This window comes from Coturnix japonica, chromosome 24, assembly GCF_054131305.1.
Source record: "Coturnix japonica strain WE chromosome 24, WE-NBRP24, whole genome shotgun sequence".
NCBI lineage: Eukaryota > Metazoa > Chordata > Aves > Galliformes > Phasianidae > Coturnix > Coturnix japonica.
The window spans coordinates 5,119,696-5,139,171 of record NC_140686.1 but is presented as its reverse complement, the minus strand read 5'-3'; the positions used below and the strand labels follow the sequence as shown (position 1 = coordinate 5,139,171).

Below are 19,476 nucleotides of genomic sequence, written 5' to 3'. Positions count from 1 at the left end.
GAGGAGTCCAGGTTGTCCTGTCATTCCCACAGCTCTTCTCCACAGTTAAATACATCTGGCCAGCAAAATTACATTGCTCTTTCCACAAATCTCAGCAATATCTTCCACAGTAAGTGCTGCATACCAACAGTCCCACCAAAGGAACAAAGAAACTGCACAGCTACACCATATTATAACCCAGACAAGGGAAACAGCCATACAGCAGGAGAAAGCAATACATGGTCCCTCTAGAGAAAGGAAAAAGCAGGAGCTACAGACAAGAGTGTGCAACCAGACGCTGTGCAAGCCACAACAGACCCACAAAATACATCCAGGGGTTTATCACACAGGTAAGTCTGCAGCTCAGTGCCACTGTCTGTCCCTCGTTCTCAAGCTGAAGTCTGGCTGGAAGGAACACAAGTGAACTAAGAAAATAAGCATTTCCCTTTCTAGCACTAAGCAAAGGCACGCACCCACCATGAGCACTCAGGTCCCTTTACTTCCGAGGACCACCTCACACTCAACACTCATTCATAGTTCTCTGCTTCTGAGGTTGGGCTGATGGTTTCCCTGGCAATGCGTTTGCCCACCGTGCTGAGATTTCACTTAGGCCTTTGCAAGCTGATAAGCTGAACATGAAGGGTGGATTCAGGACTGCTAAGCTCTGCACTTTTACCTTTGACTGTTTCTTTAGCTGCAGCCGGCACAGCAGCCACTTCCTTCTTCAGCTTCTCCGGTTGTCTCAGCTGCAGCTTCTCCTTTATTGCCCCCTCAAGGCTCTTTGCTTGAGCTCTAGAATTTGGTGTACTCTGATCCCAGGGCTAAAAAGAAATAAAGTAAGTGCAAAATAAGAACAAACACCAGGGGAAGTGTATGAAGGAAATCAGATTGGAGATATTGCAAAAACGGCTGCACCTGGAACAGTACATTCCTGTCACTTGGGTCACTGACCCTTTAATAAATGCCTGCATATAACAAGATCCATGCTTTGCTGTGAAAACACTGTTTCAAACGTGTGCAATTAACAAAGCAAGCTCGTTTAAATCAGCGCAGTACTGGAGTTGTTACCTACCACATTCTATCTGAGCAACAGAAAGTCATTCCTGTTCCCCTACACAACATCCACCCACAGTCTGATTTCATTGAACAGGAAGCCATTGTGGACTTTTTGTATCCAGTGCCCCCCACGTTAACCTCACATGTTGTACCTGGTGCCAGCAGGGTTACTGCCTCACTGCCAGATACAATCAGATCAATTCTGAGTTTGAGGAGTGCAAAGCTGTCTGGGAAAGCCATTGAAAGTATCAGGATTGTGAAACATGGCTGCAGCTCTTCACCAAAGGCAGGAAGGTAGGAATGCACTCATGATGGTGGCACATGGTGAGCAGTGAGACATGAGAACATGTGAAGAAATTGTGTCACTGTGTCCATCTTCAGAAGGGACTCACCTCTGCGGGTGCAGAGACAGCTTTGGGAGCAGCCCTGCTCCATCCCACAGTCTTTTTCTCTTCTCTTCCAGGTGCTTTAAAACAAGGAAAAAGAAAATCACTTGGTCAACAGCAAGCATAGAAAGAAACCTGAGTGCCAGTGTTTCCTCCATGTGCTTATTTCCTCACATTCAATAACAAAGCACAGAGGCGACATCTCGCAGTCCATACAGTATCCAAGCTCTTCCCTCCTTCACATGCTGTCTCATCACAAAGCCTCTCTCACCTCCCCAATGAATAATTCACCCCCCTGACCTTTCTGACAGAGGTTGGCCCCCATGTTGAGGAGTCAATCCATGCTTTTCAAATACATTTACATATCAAACTAAGCAACACACGCCAAAGATGAAGGCAACCTTGGCATCAACACACAGGACATGCTACACCAAAAACATGGCAGAAAAAAAAATGTACAAGAGAAACTGAATTACAAAACCTCACAGCGAATGAATTTTCCAGAATAAAGCAGACAGACACCACGGATTCAATGGAAAAACACATGGATGGACATCCTGGAACTTCCTGCCTTTGCATGTTGTAAGAAACAGCCCAGGCAATTCTAAGCAAACTCCATTTGCTTGACAGGGGAAGCACTTTGGCAGAGCAGACAGTGAAGCACCTCCTTACCTGCTGGCTTTGCGACCTGCTGCATCCGCAGGGCTTTCTCCTGCTTGATTTCTTCCAAAGTTTTAATATGAATTTCTTCCAATCTCTTGATTTTACGCCGTGGCTCTTCCAGTTTCACGTTACCCGGCCCAGGTGGAGGGATAATTCTCTCGTTCTTGCATTTACCCTTAGCTCTCTTCTCAGTAAGAAGCTCTTCTACATTTTGCTTCTCATCCTCCAGTCCTTTGTGTTTCCTTTCAGCCAGGGCTTCCGAGTAGGTTTTAATGCGAACTGCAGGAGAAGGCCTCACCCCGGAGCTGGGATCCTCCACCTTACAGCACCCTTCTGCCTGGGGGGCAGCTGGGGTTTCTCCTCGCTGATTCGCTCTTTCAAGACGGATCTCTTCCAGAGTTTTGACATGGATCTCCCCTGCTGGCTTGGCACCCTTCTCTGCCATCATCAAGAAAGGAGAAACATAATGATTAAATGAGAGTCCAACGAGAGCTTAAGTTTCCAGATTTGTCATAATATTACAGAATATACGTGTTCCCAACAACAACGCTCCTGAGAAAGAATAAGCAGAAAGCCTAGAGAATCTGTGCAGCAAACACCAATGACCATTTACCTCTCCTTGGTGCTCTGTCAATCTTGATCTTCTTCCCCAGCCTTTCTGCGAGGCTGCACTTCAGTGGAAGGCCACTGACATCAGCTACAGAGAGAAAACAACATTGCTAAGATAATTCCTTTGGAGAAAGATTTTTACAAGTCAACCACAAACTTTGGTTTCTCCAAGTGTATGTTCTCAAATTCACCTTTTAGCTGCTACACTTGTGTGCCACTTGGAGTCATCACAGACCCACGACACACTTTCCTCCCACCTGCTTCAGCAGTGCCCTCCCATTTACGTGGAGGCAGCCAAACAGCAGCTCACAAGCAGCCCTTACCTACAGAGGATTCCTGTTTTCCAGGTTTATCAGCAATATTCAGTTGAATCACAGGCACCTCCCCTAAAACAAAGAAAAACAAAGTGCTTATTTGACAGAAACCAACAGAATTACTGACCTGTGAGCTCATTTCCCACCCAAAACAAAGACACCACTTTGACAGCCCTGACACAAAATAATATTGCAACTGTAATGCACTCAGGGTAAGTCCCAATTGTAATTTATCCATTCCACTTAGCAGCCACCAAATGGAAACAAAGGTACTCATCATTACCCTGCTTTGCAGACAGCGTCACAGTTCTGACCAGTATCCGCACATTCTCCTTCTTCGGCACAGGAACAGTTTGAGATTGGAGCTGATGAGCAGGAGCTCCTGAAGGCCCTTCTGATCCAAGTGAACAAACAGACAGTGTTTACAACAGGAAAATGAAAAGCCACTGCCAACAACAAAAACAAACCTGACAGAACTGTCACAAAGACCAAAGCGCATTTGTTACTCACTACTGTCCAATGTGCAACAACCACTGCATGGCTCTATTCCCCAACACAGTGCCAGCTATCTGAGTATTATCAGAAGGATAACAAAGTAGGGCATATGAACTCACCACTTTGTTGTTTGGTTTTATCCTTTTGTTTCTTCAGTCTGATTTCTTCAAGTGTTTTTATTCCAAAATTCAGACTGTCATCTGGGAACACAGAGCAGTGAATGAGACTGAAGGACAGAGGCACACGCTGAGGACCACAGCTCTGCAAACTGCCTCCTGCTCAGAAGCATGCAGAACAAACCCTGTCGGCTCTCCCCACAGCTAAGAGCACCATGGACCTGATGTCTGTCTGCTGCCCTCCTTTCATCCTTCTGGATATTAAAAGTAGGCTTTATCCCTTACTTTATCCCATCCACACGACATTAGATTTCTCTATCAGCAAATGTGGCTTTCACCACTGGTTGGAAAGATGCACATACAGGCACTTAAACTCCATGCTGTGGCCTCGTCGTGCTCTAATGCTGTAAACAAAGGAGTTTACCTTCCTAATCTGAAAGGCACATGAAGATACGAGGTAGTAACAAGATCATGGAAATAGCCGAGTCCATTCAGCAACCCTATGTTCTGTTGTGTTTGTTCAATAAATTGCTTTGGAGTTAATTGGCAAGTGCTTCTGATTAATCCTGGAATACCTTGTTTTTTATCAGCATTAGATTTCCTGATGGAAATGATCCGCGATCCATGATGGTTTTCTTTAGCTGGTTGCTGGACAGGTGTTTTTATTCCTTCTCCCTCCTTAGAAAGCTGGTCTGTACAAGGAAAGAAAAAATCAGTCTCTTCAGTTACGCGGTAGGAATTCAATCAGATTTCCCATATTTATGTAGCTCATACAATGACACTTCAGCCCACAGTTAATATTCTTAAGTACAAATGTAAGTGACTACAGATGGGTTCTTTATTTAAACAGCTACACTTACCTGGTAAACCCATAGAAGCAGCCAATGTGAATAGATTAACTACTAGAGAACCAGGAAATCAACCACACTCACCATCACATTTGTCACCATGTGCAGAATTGATGACAACGGGAGGATGTGTCTGGCTTGGGACAGTCTCTGACTTTTCCACTTCCATCACTTCCAATGACTGTGGAAAGGGATCGGAGTGCACAGAAAGCTTGCTCTGCTGCACTGTTATCTGAGCTGCCCTCGGATCGTCACCTGCAGACTCTGGTGGACTCAGCAGAGTAGCTACAGGAATAAAAGGATCAATTTAAAACTTTGATCCTAACCTTACAACCACTGCACAAAGATGGCAAGCAAGGCTGAAAACCCACACAGATAAATGCTGAGTCTCCAGTTGCCCATCCAACTGGCTACTGGGCGAACAAAGAAATTCCCCCCTACACAACATTCAACCAGTAAAATCTTAAATTCAGGAAAACAACCTGCAAGGCAAAGGCCACAGGAGCAGAAAGAAGCTGAGCATGCAAGAAAAAACTGAAATATCAGAAGCACATAAAGTTGAGCTGTGCTCCTATCTATCATCTTCCCAGCTTTCTTCATTCAATCAGTCTCTCAGGAGCAGTTGTTTCAAAACATTGCCCTCCTCAACACTGGTCAAACTCTAGTAACATCACCCTGACTCAGCACGGAGTCCCTGGGCTGCACGGCTGCAAGCCCTCCAATGGAGCCCCTCCTTCAACACCACGAGTGACAGCAGTGAGTAACCCCAACACATTTGTCTGACCGCTGCAGGTCTTCAAGCTCACCCACCTGGACAACCTCAGCAAAGACAGCGATCTTCAAAGCCTTGCAGTTCACTTCTCCTGTAGGCTGAACCAACACTGAATCCGTCAATTAAGAGTAACGGGGTAGGAAGAATTTTCCTCCTCACTTTGCCAATGTCAAATTCTGTAAGTTGGAATTTCTGGTCTTCAAGGTTTCTTCACCTACGAAGAAAACACTAAAACCTTCCCCTGTCTTTGTTACTTGTACAGCAAAAGCATGCCAGTGCGTATCGATACACAAATCCACACACATGTGCCTGAATACGGTAACTCAGCACTGCATGGAGCTGCAGCACGTTCTGCTCAGCCACAACAAGGGTTTGGGTCGGTTTTTTTTCTTTTCTGATGTAAAAATCAAATATTTTGGTATTTTAGATTTGTTTTGTTGGTTGCTTTTTTTTTTTAAGGTATCAAATGCAGTAAAACCTACAACCAGGACAGACAGAAGATCAAATTCAAGTTATTCGGAACTCTATCATTAAAGTGTTGCACTTTTCTGTGCTAAGCATTGCCTACAGTCAGTAAGGAAAGGCTGGAACCTTTTACTCACACAAACACTAGTGAATTTTCCAAAAAATAATTTTTTTTTTCAGGGAATTTTCCCAAATCTAAACTAAAGAGAGGAGAAGTCGGGTTCTCAAGTTAGTTGCTGGACAGACTGCATGACAAAGGGAACAAAAACAGCAGTTAAGGATAAAGTTTCCTTCCCTCCTATAATACTGATAGAAATGCTGCCTTTTTACCTTTAGTACCTTCACAACAGATTCCTCTCTGGCAGATTCCTACGATCCTAAAGACCTCAATGCTGCTCAGCACAGACACCGGGCACCAACTACCACTGGACTCTGCACCGTGGAACACGCACACAGCTCAGCACTTCTGTTCTCACAATTGGCAGGGTTCTAGAATCTAGAACCGCCTCATCAGATACTTGTGACCTCCCTGACTCCAGCCCTGGTGCACGCAGGCACCACCTGCCCAATACCCAACATCTCCCCCCTCTTTATCATCTGCAGCCCCTGTAAAGGTTCCCCCGCGTACTCCCTGTTACTCCAAAGGTGATTCGCACATTTAAGGCTATTCCGCAAATGATTCAAACATTAAACATATGCGAAAAACAATTAAGCTGTCATAATAACATACCAAAGTGATGCAGCTGCAGTGACTACAAACCTGAAAGCACACAACAGCAATCTGCCTAACAATTGTGAAATGCTGTATGGCAACACTTAGTCAACTTGTAGAGAACAGTGCACTCAAGTTCAAGATAACAGCACAGTACACAATGGAGTTACAACTTTTCCAAGTTCAATGTAACACTATTGTACAGAATCTTTGTGGCAGTCCAGTTCTGTCCAGTGTGCATTATAATGTCACACTCCATAACCAAATAACAAGACAAAAACATATTGGCTGTGCAGAATCCTTCTGAATGTCCTCCACTGGGGGATTATCCAGGAACAAGGTCTCCCCCGCTCACGAACTATCAGTCCGGCATGAAGGCTGGATTCCCAGTTCGGACCTTCAGGCACATTTGGATCAACGCTGTCTCATGTGCCGTTACCAGCAGCCGTTGCCCAGTGCTGACGTCAAATCACTGGCTGCACTGGAGACATTAACCAAGGAGACATTGACCAAAACCGGTGCTGAGATGTTCGGATCCTCACGGTGCACAGGATGGCTCGTCATTTGGTGCCGGCTTAACCCAACGTGCCGGCAGCCAGCAGGGCCCACTTGGGGTCCCGACACAGGCGTATCCCCTGCCCATGACGAGGAGTGGCATAGGGTCTGGGAGCCATGGCCCTCCGTCAGGTCTGATCAGGACCTGACCTATTGGTGTCCATTCGGTCAGCTGATGGTCTCCCATCCGATTCTCTCACGCAGGAGGAGAGTGTGTGGGCACAGCTCAGGCCCCTCCAGCCCTCCCCCCTCTTTAAGCGCACAAAGACGCCCCTTCAAGGTCTGATGTGCACACTCCATAATAGCCTGGCAGGTGCTGCTGCCGGGAATGCTGAAGATATGCTTAATGCCCCAAGCTGTGCACCAGCGTCCAAAACATGCACTTCTATATCCTGGGTCATTGTCAGTCTTTAACTCATGAGGTGCACCCATGACAGCGATGGCCATGCACAACGCTTTTATGTAATGCATGGCGGTCTGTCCAGATTGTGCCACAGCCCAGAGAAAACCACTGCATGTGTCAGTTGTGACATGCAAGTGACGGAAACACCCAAACTCTGGGAAGTCTGTGACATCCAGCTGCCAAACCTCATTTGGTCTCAAACCTCTGGGGTTCACCCCTGCAGGAAACAGGTTAGCCATAACTCCCGCTCCTCCTTGGCCGATTCAGTTAACTTTCTAAGAGCACCAAGGGTGGGTAGCAGCTTCTGCGGCTCTTCATCCCCTGCAAAAGCTCACAGAACTCCATGCTGGCTTTCTCTAATGCTGACCAACTCACACAGTGAGAAGCTCCGTCAGCAAGACCTCTCCGCGTTATCCACATAATAAGCAGATTGAGGTCCTCATCACACACTCTGTGTCATTTCTTGTCAGCATGTCCTGTCCCATCCCTGGCTCTCCAGCAGGACTGTAATGCTGGGGTGAGCAACACTGAGCACTGTCAGTGTGTTTTTCTTGCAAGCATCTTCCAGGGAAACACGTGCAGGCGTTCCCCACTCCTGGCCGTATCTCTGCAGTGCTGGGTCCTGTGTGAGCAGAGCTCTCTGCCCCAGAAGCCAAGTCACTGCTGTGCAGAGCTCAGCCTCGGGCTGAATGTGCTCCTGAGTTTGTCCCAGTGCAAGGACAGCCTTCTCATTGCCCTTTAGGAGCACCTCTGGTGCTGATGGGTTCTCTGCTCTCAGCAACCACTGGATACACGGCTCCAGGCGCGTGTGTGCTTTGTCACCTTGAGCTGTTTTCTCTGATCGCATCTCACCCTGGGGAGCCGGGATTTCCCTTTGGTCTCGGTGTCACTTCGAGACCAGTAGCAACACTAGGGGTCAGAGGAGAGCTGCTGAATGTGTGAGCAAAGCTGCTAATTGAGAGGGAGATCGCACGCGTGTGACTTCTAAACCCGAATTAATGAGCTTACCTTCACCCTCCTGACTAATGCAGACCTCATGCAGCCCTGGGCCTGCCCTTCTCCAGCCTCCTGCCTTGTTTTGCCTACTCATAGGAAAAGATTTAGCATAGCTCAGAGCCCCAGGCAGCGCTTGGAATGCCAGCAGGAAAGAGCTGCTGGTGTCCACATAGCTCAGGACTGCAGCAGTGGGGCTGCTGGACCTCAGTGTTCTGAACACTCTGATGTGGAAGTGATTGGCAGATGCTGTGGCCGGAGGGATGAGGTGCCTGCAGGGCGTCCCTTGGAAGAAGGTTTGGTGAGGATGGATCCTCTGAGCCAGCATCGGGGACAGGGTGCTGGGTGCAAATGCCAGTGCTGCCCCCTGTCATCCTTTTGGTTTTAAAAGGAGTACAGCTCCGTTTCCAAACTTTGCCAACCACGGGCTGGCTGGCAGCTTGAAGGAACTGCCATGAAATTGGTCTAATGAAACGTTCCTGGCAGAGCTTCAGGATGGAGAAAGTGCAGTTTGTCCTCAACTGAGCTGAGGTCCAATGAGCTGAGTTTCCTGGCTCAGAGCAGAGGCCGTGAGCATCACGTCTCACAGTCTGTGTCACCTGGGCAGAGCCGTTAGGCAGGGGCTGCTAGTGGGGAGATGCCAAGGTTTTCCATGAAGATGATTGCTCAGATATGCCTGAGTTCAGATGGAGGGGCCCATTGCCCTACCAGGAAGTGGAAGATGCTTGGGGGTGAGGCAGCTCGTGCTTTCCCATGCCTGTAGGACCTTACAGTGCTGTGCCTTTCCACATACCTACCGCACCTTCTTTCTTTCCCATGCAGGGGTCATCATTAATCCAGTGGGTGGCACCAAGAATGCCCGGACAGCCCCACTGCAGTGCGTCTCTGTGGCAGAAGGACACACCAAGCCTGTGCTCTGCCTGGATGCCACCGATGAACTGCTTTTCACTGCCTGAAAAGGTATATGTTGGACAGAACAGGTGTGGGGGCTGCTGGCTTTTTATGCGCTATTCTCATAGATCTCCCCAGGCTGGCGTGGGGAATTGGGGTGCATGGCAGGGATGGCTCCTTCTGGGCTTCTCCCCTGTCCCTGCCTTCTGATGTCCAGGTGCTGGAGCAGGCTGGCTCCATTGCCCTGGAGTGGAGCTGTGGGTGGTGGGAGGCAGCGCTTGGGAAGGAGTCGGTGCCTCCACGCCACGGAGGAACTCCCCAGCCCAACTCTCTCAGTCACGTTCTTCTTCCTACAGACCGGAGCTGTAAGATGTGGAACTTGGTGACGGGTCAGGAAATTGCTTCCCTCAAGGGTCACCCAAATAATGTTGTTTCCATCAAGTACTGCAGCCACACGGGGTTGGTGTTCACCGTGTCAACGTCGTACATCAAAGTACGGGGACATCTGGGACTCAGCGCACTGCATCCGCACCCTGACGTATGTAGTGGGAAGAGTGGCTGTGGGGGACTGTGGGCAGCTCTGGCTTTGCAGAAGATGGTGTGAGGAACTCCTGGGGTCCCACAGGCTGGAAACAGAGCCCAGCTGTTTTAGGATCAGTGCCTACAGCTGTAGGAAACAGGGAGGCTTAGGGAGATCTTGGAATGGAATCTGTGGGGACCCTCTGCAGCAAAGGCTCAAAGGAAAGGACCTGGAAGAGCTTTTCAGCCCTTCCTGGGGGTGGCCAAGAGCACCAGCAAGAAGGGATGGGGATTTTCTTTTTTGCTTCAACTAATATGCCACAGGAAGACGACCACATTAACCCATCTGTATTTGTTGTTGTTGTTTATCTACAGCATGAAGCATTTAACTTGGAAAGTCTCTGCTGCCACTCATCGTACAACAGACTTAAAGCACAGCACTTGGCACCTAGCAGTGCTGTGAAGGGTTGGAAGGCAGCGCATCATTGTGCTGAGGGCCAAGAGACGGTTCAGACAACAGAAGCATTTGTCCACATTTCTGACATGAAGGCTGTCGCCTCCCGATCCGGCGACAAATCAAGGCTGCTGTGTGAAAGTACCGTGCCTCCGCACACGGGAACAGACGGGACTCACACACAGCGTGTAACACCGAATGTACCAGCTTAATGCCACGCCACAAACCTACCCAATACCCAACAGGGGGGACCAGTCAATGCTGCTCATCAGCCATCAACCCCAGATGCTGGAGAAGGCAGACCATGTTGTGGTGCTGGAGCATGACACGATGGCTGAGATGGGGACACCCACCGAACTGAGGACCCGCAATGGACCCTTGTAAGAGGCCATGCTTTTTACATTACTGTCTCAAAGTTTGCTGAAATGGACAAGTTCAGGCAAGTCCTGACCAAGGTTCCAGGACTGAGACACACAGGAACCAAGGTTCGAGAAATCCCTTTGTTTAGGAGATGGACAAGTCGGGGAGCTACCAAAGGGAGATAAGATACTGATTAATGGCCCTTAAGTGGTCTTTTGTGTTGGCCTATCTCAAGGAAGATGGCCATCTCTGAGGACTAATGTCCCTCAAGTGGTCTTCCATGTTGGCCCATCTCAAGGAAGATTGACAACTCTGAGGAAATCACAGGACTCTGACCTGAGCGGTCCCGAAATGTCTCGAAGGCTGGAAAGAAGGATAAAAAGGGCACGGACAAACCCCAAATTTGAGGTTTTTTGACACCAGATGCCTCACTATGGAAACAAGGATGTTTTCTGTCATCAGATGCCTCTCTACGCGAGCGCCTGCATGCTGAAGAAGATGCCTGCATGCTGAAGAACCTTTGTGGGCATCTAGGTATCTGACCTCAGATTCCTCCACCGTTGTCCTACTGCTGCCTATTATCTCTTCTGGGATTGCTGCTCGAGACTCTGCTCTGAGGGACCTCGCTGCCCAAGACTCCACTTCCTGAGACCTCGCTATTCTGACCATCTTCTCTGCGTTTCATCGATCTGTGGCCTGCTACTTCGCTGCTGCTCTCCCCTACGCTTATTTTGCCCCGGACCAACGTTAACAACGTGCTATGGGATGCTGCTGCATTCAGGAGGTGACTATTCCCCGCTTTAACGTAATTCTTGCTCTTTTCTACCTTTTTCTATCGCCTACTTTCCCTTCCCCATCATCCTAATTTTGGCATTTGTCCCTCTCCCTTCCCCATCTCCTCAACTGTCTATTATTTCCAATAAACTGGAATCAACTGTCTATTATTTCCAATAAACTGGAATTTATTTCCAATAAACGGATCAACATTTGAATGTTCTTCTTCTTAATCTCACCCGGGCATAACATATCAAAAGAACCTTTGCCTCACTCCTAAATTGAAGCGAGACAACCCTACAGCCGGCTGCTGCAGCACTGAGGACCACAGGGCAGCTGGAGTGGGATGCGATGGGACATGGGGAGCTGTGGCTGTCTCCGCTCCCCGCTGCAGGATGGGAAGAGTGGGATGCTCTGGGATTTGTATGGAATAAAGTGGAGATGTTTTGTAGAGGAGCAGGTTGGGATGGGGGGTGTGGGCAGCTCAGCCTCAGTGCATGGTTGGTTATGGAAGCTGGGTGTCTGCCCTCAGAATGTGGCTGTGGCAGCACTGTGGGTTATGGGGGGGAAGCACAGCTCAGTCCAATACTAGATGAACTTTCCAGTCATGTCTTCATGCCAAAGCGGTGCAGATAGCACAGGGAGTGCAAAGGGGAGGAGGAGAGCAGCAGTGTGAAATGGAGCAATGGGCAAAGAGTGTGGGGTGGGGGGAGGAGGGATGAGGAGAGGTCCCCTCATCCACCCCAACCCTGAGCACAGCACAGAGCAGAATGCAGGCAGGCTGAGCACAGAACAGCCCAACACTTTATTTCACAAGAAGCAGCACAGGAAAAGCATAACAGCATAGGAAGCAGAGGGAGATGTGAGAGGTAGAGGGGATGGGGCTGTGTTCATCACCGACCCCAAATGCTCGTGTGGCCAGTTGGCCCCTTGCAGGCTGAAGCACAGCACTCAGACGGTTTGGTTACTTCCTGTGTGAAGAAGAAGAGATGGTGTCCCATAGGGCCACGTTCACATCCCAACCCTCAGCTCCCTGCAGAGTCCCAGCCCAGCCCTGGTGCAGCACCACAAGGAGCACAAGGAGCACAGGGACCCCTTCCAACCCCCAGCCCCACACCGCAGCTGTGCTCGAGTTGCTGGTTCCACCTTCCTGGCCTGTAAGGTAAGAAGAGCCATTGTCTCAGCCCAGTTTGTAGGAGGGAGGCAAGGTTCTTTGATATACATATACCTGGTGCGGGATTAAGAAACAATGGTTCAAACATTGGTCCGACCAGTTTATTACAAGACTTTATCAGGGAGATGGGGAAGGGGAGGACGGACGCTATTATGGTGTAGGGTGATGGGGAAGGGAATGCAGTAAAAATATGAAATAGAAGCAAGGAGTCTCTGTAGGAAGCAAGAGGGAGATATTCACCACCATGGATCCATCGAGGTTTGTAGTTCAGTCATTGGTCTTCAGTCGTGGTGGGTCGTCAGGCGTTGTTCTGTTAATGGTGACCACGATGACAATTTCCAATGGTAGCACCAACTTATTTATATGTCCAAAGTGGTCAAGTCAGCTCTCTTTGGAGTGACAGCTCGAATCCAAAGTAGTTGAGTCAGCACTCCTTGGAATGGAAGCTTCTGGCTCTGGGATCTTAGCAGAAATTCCTTTGTTCCCATCTTCTGAGCCTTGCCAGCAGATAAGAGGGAGCAGGGATACCCATCCGCATCCTGTTTTTCACAGGGCACGATGGCTTCATTACCCAGTTTTCCCACACCAAGCTGGAGCTATTTAGTCCCGGGCCAGATCTTCCACTCATAAACAGTCCTGAGCACTCTTCTGGACGCAAACAGCTCTGAAGGAAGGTGCTTTCAAATATTCAAATACCCAAAAAGTGATATTGATTGTCACACAGTAGCACCCATTACTTGCCACTTCAATAAATCATTGAGAGTCTTCTCACAAGAAACACCTCAGGAAGCAAGCTTGGAGCCAGAAAACAAGGAAGGACTCTCACAGCCATGAGCCCCAGCCCTGTTCATGCTGTGGGGCATGGAGCAGCTTTGAGCACCAGGAAGGGGAACCCTGGGAGAAATCGGGGACCTCAATGCTGCCCTGGCACTGGGCAGAGGTGGGGGACAGCGCTGCCCTCATCACTCACTGGGCGCCGTGTTGTAGCCTTTCTCCTTCTTCCCTGCAGACAGAGAGATGCATCAGCACAGGTTCACATCACAGCCAGGCTGAGGGCTCCTGAGGGAGCCTCAAATCCCCCCACCGCCCCCACTGTCCTCCTACACCCCTCCACTTTTACCTGCATGGCGTCTGTAGATGATGAATCCAACGCCAGCCATGATGGCAATGGCCACAACGGCGACAACCACCCCCACCACGTTGGGCACCAGGCTGGACTGTGACTGCTCTGGGGGAAGGCAGGGCTGTCAGCAGGGGAAGGGGCAGCCCAGAGCCCCCCAGCCCCACATCCCCTCACTCACCCTATGAGTAGAGGCTGGGTTGGGGCAGGCTGGCGTGCTCCACGCAGCACTGGTACTTGTCCCCGTCCCCAGGCACCGCGTCGATGGTGACCAAGGTGTGGTAGGTGCCGTAGCTGTTGGGCACGATGCCCCCTGAGTGGGTGTCCTGGCCCAGCACCATGCTGTCCTTCATCCAACTGACGGCGATAGGCTGTGGGTAGAAGCCGTGAGCGTGGCAGGACAAGGTCAGGATCCCGTTGGCCTTCTTCCCCCACACTCACACCTCGGGTTGCTCTGAAGGTGGGCGGCAGTGAGGGCCGGGCTGAGCTCCCCACGCTGAGCCCCCGCCCCACCTGCAGTCTCACACCGCAGGCCCCCCCTCACCTGTCCTCCCCAGCTCTGCCTTCCCGTTCTCTACATGTCTCTGCAGCCACTGCACACAGGTTTGCTCCAGGTAATGTTTCCGTCTCTCAGCATAACCAGGTTCCTCCCACGCTCTCTTGGTAGGAACTGACTCTGGAACCGCTGCAGTAAACATCATCGTGTCTTTGTCGAAGGCAATGAAGTCTCTCCCATCATAGCCATACTGATGATAGCCCTGGGTGGTGCCGTCCTCGAGGATGTCACAGCCCAACATCCGCTGCCATGTGTGAGACCCTGAAACACAGCCAGGCAGGGGTTGATGGGCCCCTCCAGCTCCAGGGGACCCACTGTACTGGGGATGGGGTTGGGGTCCCCCAGGGTCGAGCTCGGTGGGGCTGTGACGGGCAGCCCCGGGACGGTGCCGCCAGGCAGGACCAGCCCTGGGGGGTGCGGGCGGCAATGCACCATGGAGCCCCATCCCACAGCATGGAGCCGCGGTGCCAGCTGTGCTCACCGCCGCTCTGGTTGTGGCGCCGTGCCGCATTGACCAGGCTCACGCGGCTATTCTGCTCATTGCTCAGTGCTCTCTGGGTGTTCCTGTCCCAGTACTCGGGATCCACAGCTCCAGGTGCCTTCATCCACTCGGTGCAGGGCACGTACCTCCGACCAGAGCTGTTGTAGTGCACGAAGATTTCGCCATCCACGTACCCCACTTCAAAGAACCAGGGCTGCTCGGGGCCGGAATCCGTCATCCCTATTTCCAAGTACCGCATGGAGTGGAGCTCTGCGGGGTCGGAGCGCGGCGACCCCCCCTTTTTTATTAATTAGCAAGCTACTGCCTATAGAATAACAACACTACTTATATTAAGAACATAACCATTATAACTCAATCAAGGCCTCGATTGACAATACTCTAGATGTGAAAAAAGAGACAAGTCAAACACAGATAACAACATTACTGTTAAACCTACTAAAAAGAACAAACACGTTTGCTCTGCAACCTAAGTTTCTGCAACCTGGAAATAAATCCATGAGGGTCCCATTGTGTTCACATGTCACTAGTTAGGAAAAGTCTTCAACTTTCATATACTCTGATATATTGATTTTTAATGGCCACTAACTATTGTGCAACAAATGCTTTTAGGATGCTCATAACCATGCCTTTGAGCTAATAATTGATAATTGAACTTTATGAAGTTGCATGTCAGATAGAACCAGTTTTAGAGGACAAATGTGCTGGAGTATCACTAGGGGCATTATTACTTATTGACCCTTGAGAAACAGCAAACCGTGTTGGTGGTGGTTGCGACAGGCGGTGCCAGCAGGGCCTTCCCTGCTTCAAAGTGCACCTTTCCTCTCTCACCCATCACAGATTCTCTCCTGCATTCAGGGTCTGAAGGATTTCTTCCAGTTGTACACCATATCCGCATGGCCAGTGCGTGATACAGAGCCCAAGTGGAACAGCTGCCTGGAAAACAGAATAAACTATCAAATTTAGTTCTATTAGTATGCACTTTTGTCTCAAGTGATGCATGGTCATATTTTTAAAATCCCAATTAGTTGGGTGTAAGAGACGTATCCATTCTACGATACAGGGTCATCCCTTTGCCTGGGATTCCTTTCCAGGTTTTGTCTTTGCAAATTAAGAAAAGCTAATTAATAGGCTAATAACATCATGAGTGAGCAGTACTAACATACTAAAAGAGCTATTCCCATAGATTACAGCACTGATTACATCAAATCCTTTCTTTAACACACATTTGATCTATGGATAATGCCTAAAATTCTAATTCTTGAGACTGCATTGGTAACACTGAAAATCACACACTATGTCAAACCATTACTAATATTATTTATAACACCGCAAGTTACAAAGCAATTCCACTAGGAAAGAAACACACAAACACAGTTACTATAAAGGCTGGATGCTATTTTCTGCCTTGAGATTAGACCAACAACGTATTCTGGTGGTGTTAGTAACAACCGCACAAGATTAGAAGTGTCTAGTGTCATATGAGTATCCTCAGTGAAAATCCATTGAATGATTTGCTTAGAAGCTTCAGATCATTTCCCATAGTCAGTCACAGTCTTACCAGCCTGCTGTAACAATTTCCAATGATGCACTTCCCACCGAGCAGCTCCCTGCTGATCGTCTATCAGCGGGCAAGCGAGCTGAAACACAGCTTGACACGGTCCCTCCAATATCATGTCTCTAATGACTCCAGACCAACGCAAAGGTGGAGGATCGCTATGTGTGGGGGGGAATCGCATAGACAGGGGCTGTAAAGACATCGGTGAAACGCTCGAAGAGACTGATGCCTCCTTCGTACGCAGTTCTAAGTCCTGCAGCTCCTCAGTTAATGTTTTATTATGTTCCTCCAACACTTTCTCATTCCCACCATTATCCGAGTCGCTTTCACTCTCAGGAGCTTCTTGCTGCTCTGCACACCCCTCAGCCCCCCCCCACCGCACCTTCCTCACCAGCCAAAACCGGATCTGCCAGAGACGTTGAAGAGGTCGAGGACGGGGGATTATTCGGGGCTTCTGCGGCAGCCCTGACTTGTGAGGCTGTTGAGCAAACGGAGTACGAAACTCCTGGTAACAGGGAGTCAAGTTCTGACCTTGACTGAGCACTAGGTCCGGATAGAGCTTGTACCACAGCAGCAGCAATCTGCCGCTCAGCTTGCATATTCTTCAGTGTATTTATTTTGTATTCCTTATTTTTGGAGATAACAAAGTCCCACATATGGTCGACTATTTCTCGACATTCGGCTACAGTGAACATCAGTGCCACCTCCTGAAGGTGTCCATTCATATGAGCCCATTTTACCAGCTCGCATATGCATTTAGGAGATACCTGCTCCCCTCTCTTAGAGAGAATACATTTGAGCAGTTCCTCCACAGCTTCCCACAACATCGTGGATGGCAGAGAACGGGATGCGACCCCGATGAGAGGTGAGTGCTATCCCCCCCCCCCCCGTTCTTTATTGCCCCCACCTCATTATTTGTGGTTCCTATCCCTTTATTTTGTTCTCTCCCCCATATTTGTGCCCTCACTCTGTGTTTATTTTGCTCACCCCCCCTCCGCCCCCGCAATTTTTTCAAACCAGCTTCGTCTGCACCAGCAAGCACCTGCGGGACCCTGAAGCTGGTGGGGGACGTGGGGACCCCCCTGAGAGGGGAGAGCGCAACAGCCGCTTGGACTGGGAGCAGGAGCCGGAGCCTGAGGAGCGGGGGAGGCGAGAGCAGGATGGGCAGAGGGGCAGGGGGCGTGGGCAAAGCTGTGGGTGAGTCAGTGATGTATGGGTGCATCTGTTGTGGGGTGGTGCTGAATGGGGTGGAAGCTGTGCTGACCTCACCCCCCCACAGCTGTGCCTTTGTCACCTACAAGAAGATGGAATCAGCTGACCAGGCTCTGGGGATCCCTGGGTGAGCTGGGGGGCACTGGGGGGGACAGGGACGATGTGGGGGTGCCAGCAGTGCTGAGTCCCTGCCCCCATCCTGTGCCCCAACAGCCGTAAAGAACAGTGCCAAGGGCTCACACCGCGACAAGCGGGCGCAGGTGGTGTACAATGAGGACCTCTTCGGGGGGCAATAAAGGTTTAGTGCACACAGCAGTGGTGTGGCAGGGTGACAATGGGACAGCGGGAGAACGGGGATGGGGGAACTGTGGGACACGGGGAGCTGCAATGGGGGAGGCTGAGTGGTGACCAGCTGCACACACACCTGTAACTGAACTGCCAGCCTCACCTGGCTGTGGTGCTGAGCATGCTGGGCTGCCTGGCCCTGCTCTCAGCAGCACTGTGTCCTCCCTCCCAGCCCCCACAATTCCACTGATACAGTTATGTCTGTTAGAGAGATTCACACTGCATGGAATGTGCCACGGCCAATAGCAACTGAAGGCTTCAGAGCCAAATAAGTATGAGGAGGCCGTGCTGGAGCTCATCTCTTCCATGGAGCTCATAACAGCAGCACAGCAGTAACCCTGGTGGCAGCAGCACCAGGATGTTGCTGGAGCAGCACTCCTGGCTCCCCTCCTGCTCCCTCCAAGAGCTGCAGGCAGACGTACAGCACTGCTGTCCTGTGCCAGGTTTATTTAAAAACACAGCTGAGAGCCGCCGGCATAAACAGAGGAGCCTGACTACTTTCATACAATATCTTAAATAGAAGGCAAATACAAAAGGAAAAGATAAAATATTTACAGTAACAGTGGCAGACACGACATGGGCACAGTCCCACCCAGAGTCAGCAGAAAACCACTCAATACCCTGCTGAAGCACAGAGTCACCACGGCGTCCTCCAGCAGGGCCAGGGCTGCACTGTGCCCACAGCAGGGCTGGGATGGCTGCACTCTGAACTGAGACAAGCGAAGCGCACACGTGTTGGCTTCCAGAAATCATCAGCACAGCATCGCGCTCTGCCAGCAAACAGCACTGGAAATCCAGCAAAAGGGAAAGGAGGGAATAACGCAGCAGTGGCATGCAGCTCCCGCTTCTCACACTGCTGCTGCATCACTGCTGATAACTGGAAGGCAGGGAGCACCCCCCGCCTTGGTGGCACATTTGGTCCAAAACAAAAGAATAATTCTGCTCCCTCCCACCCCCACATTGTCATTAAGTTGCCTTAAAGGATTCAAGTCATAAACAAACGCATACACCAAAAATACTCAAGAGCTGGCAGAACTCCAGGCTAGACATGGGGACTGCCCGAGAAATGGGAGCACCGAAGAAGCTTCCAGCTGCACCCAACGCTGAGCATGGTCAAGGGAGGAGGAAGGAAGGAGCTTGAGGTTGAAGCCTTCAGAGCGTCACTGAATCAGGAGATCAATTGCCAGGCACTGCAGCACACAGATGGACGTCCTTCTGGGCTGTCACAGAACTGCTTTGTCCTCTTGCTGCTGAAAGGAGCCAACCAGGAGCAGGGAATGGATGCACAGGGCCTCAACTCTGACCAGCAGGAAAACTCAGGACAATGGAATGCCAATCTTTTACCAGTTCAGCTGTGCTTTAAGACTCATTATTGTGAAGCCTCCTTTAGTAAAGTATCACCCTGGGGTATCCAACCAAAAAGAAAAGGTTTTTATTAAATTAAAGGTTTTTTTGTTGTTGTTGTTGTTTTGTTGTTTTTTTGGTTTTTTGTTTGTTTGTTTGTGCTTTTTGTTTTTTTTTTTAACATACTATAATAACTACTACGCAGTTCAACAGTCAGTCATCTCAGAAAGTTCACGAAGGAAATCATCCTCATCCTTCTCCAGGTCCAAGTCAATTTCTGCTTCCATTTCCCCTCCTGAGATTT

At 49.8% G+C, this 19,476-nt stretch overlaps 1 pseudogene; it reads right to left on the bottom strand.

Moving 5' to 3' along the window:
* The window catches only part of LOC146757141 (class I histocompatibility antigen, F10 alpha chain-like), a 30,022-nt pseudogene extending 15,017 nt beyond the window's left edge, over positions 1–15,005 (bottom strand).
* Positions 15,006–19,476: the final 4,471 nt, after the last annotated feature.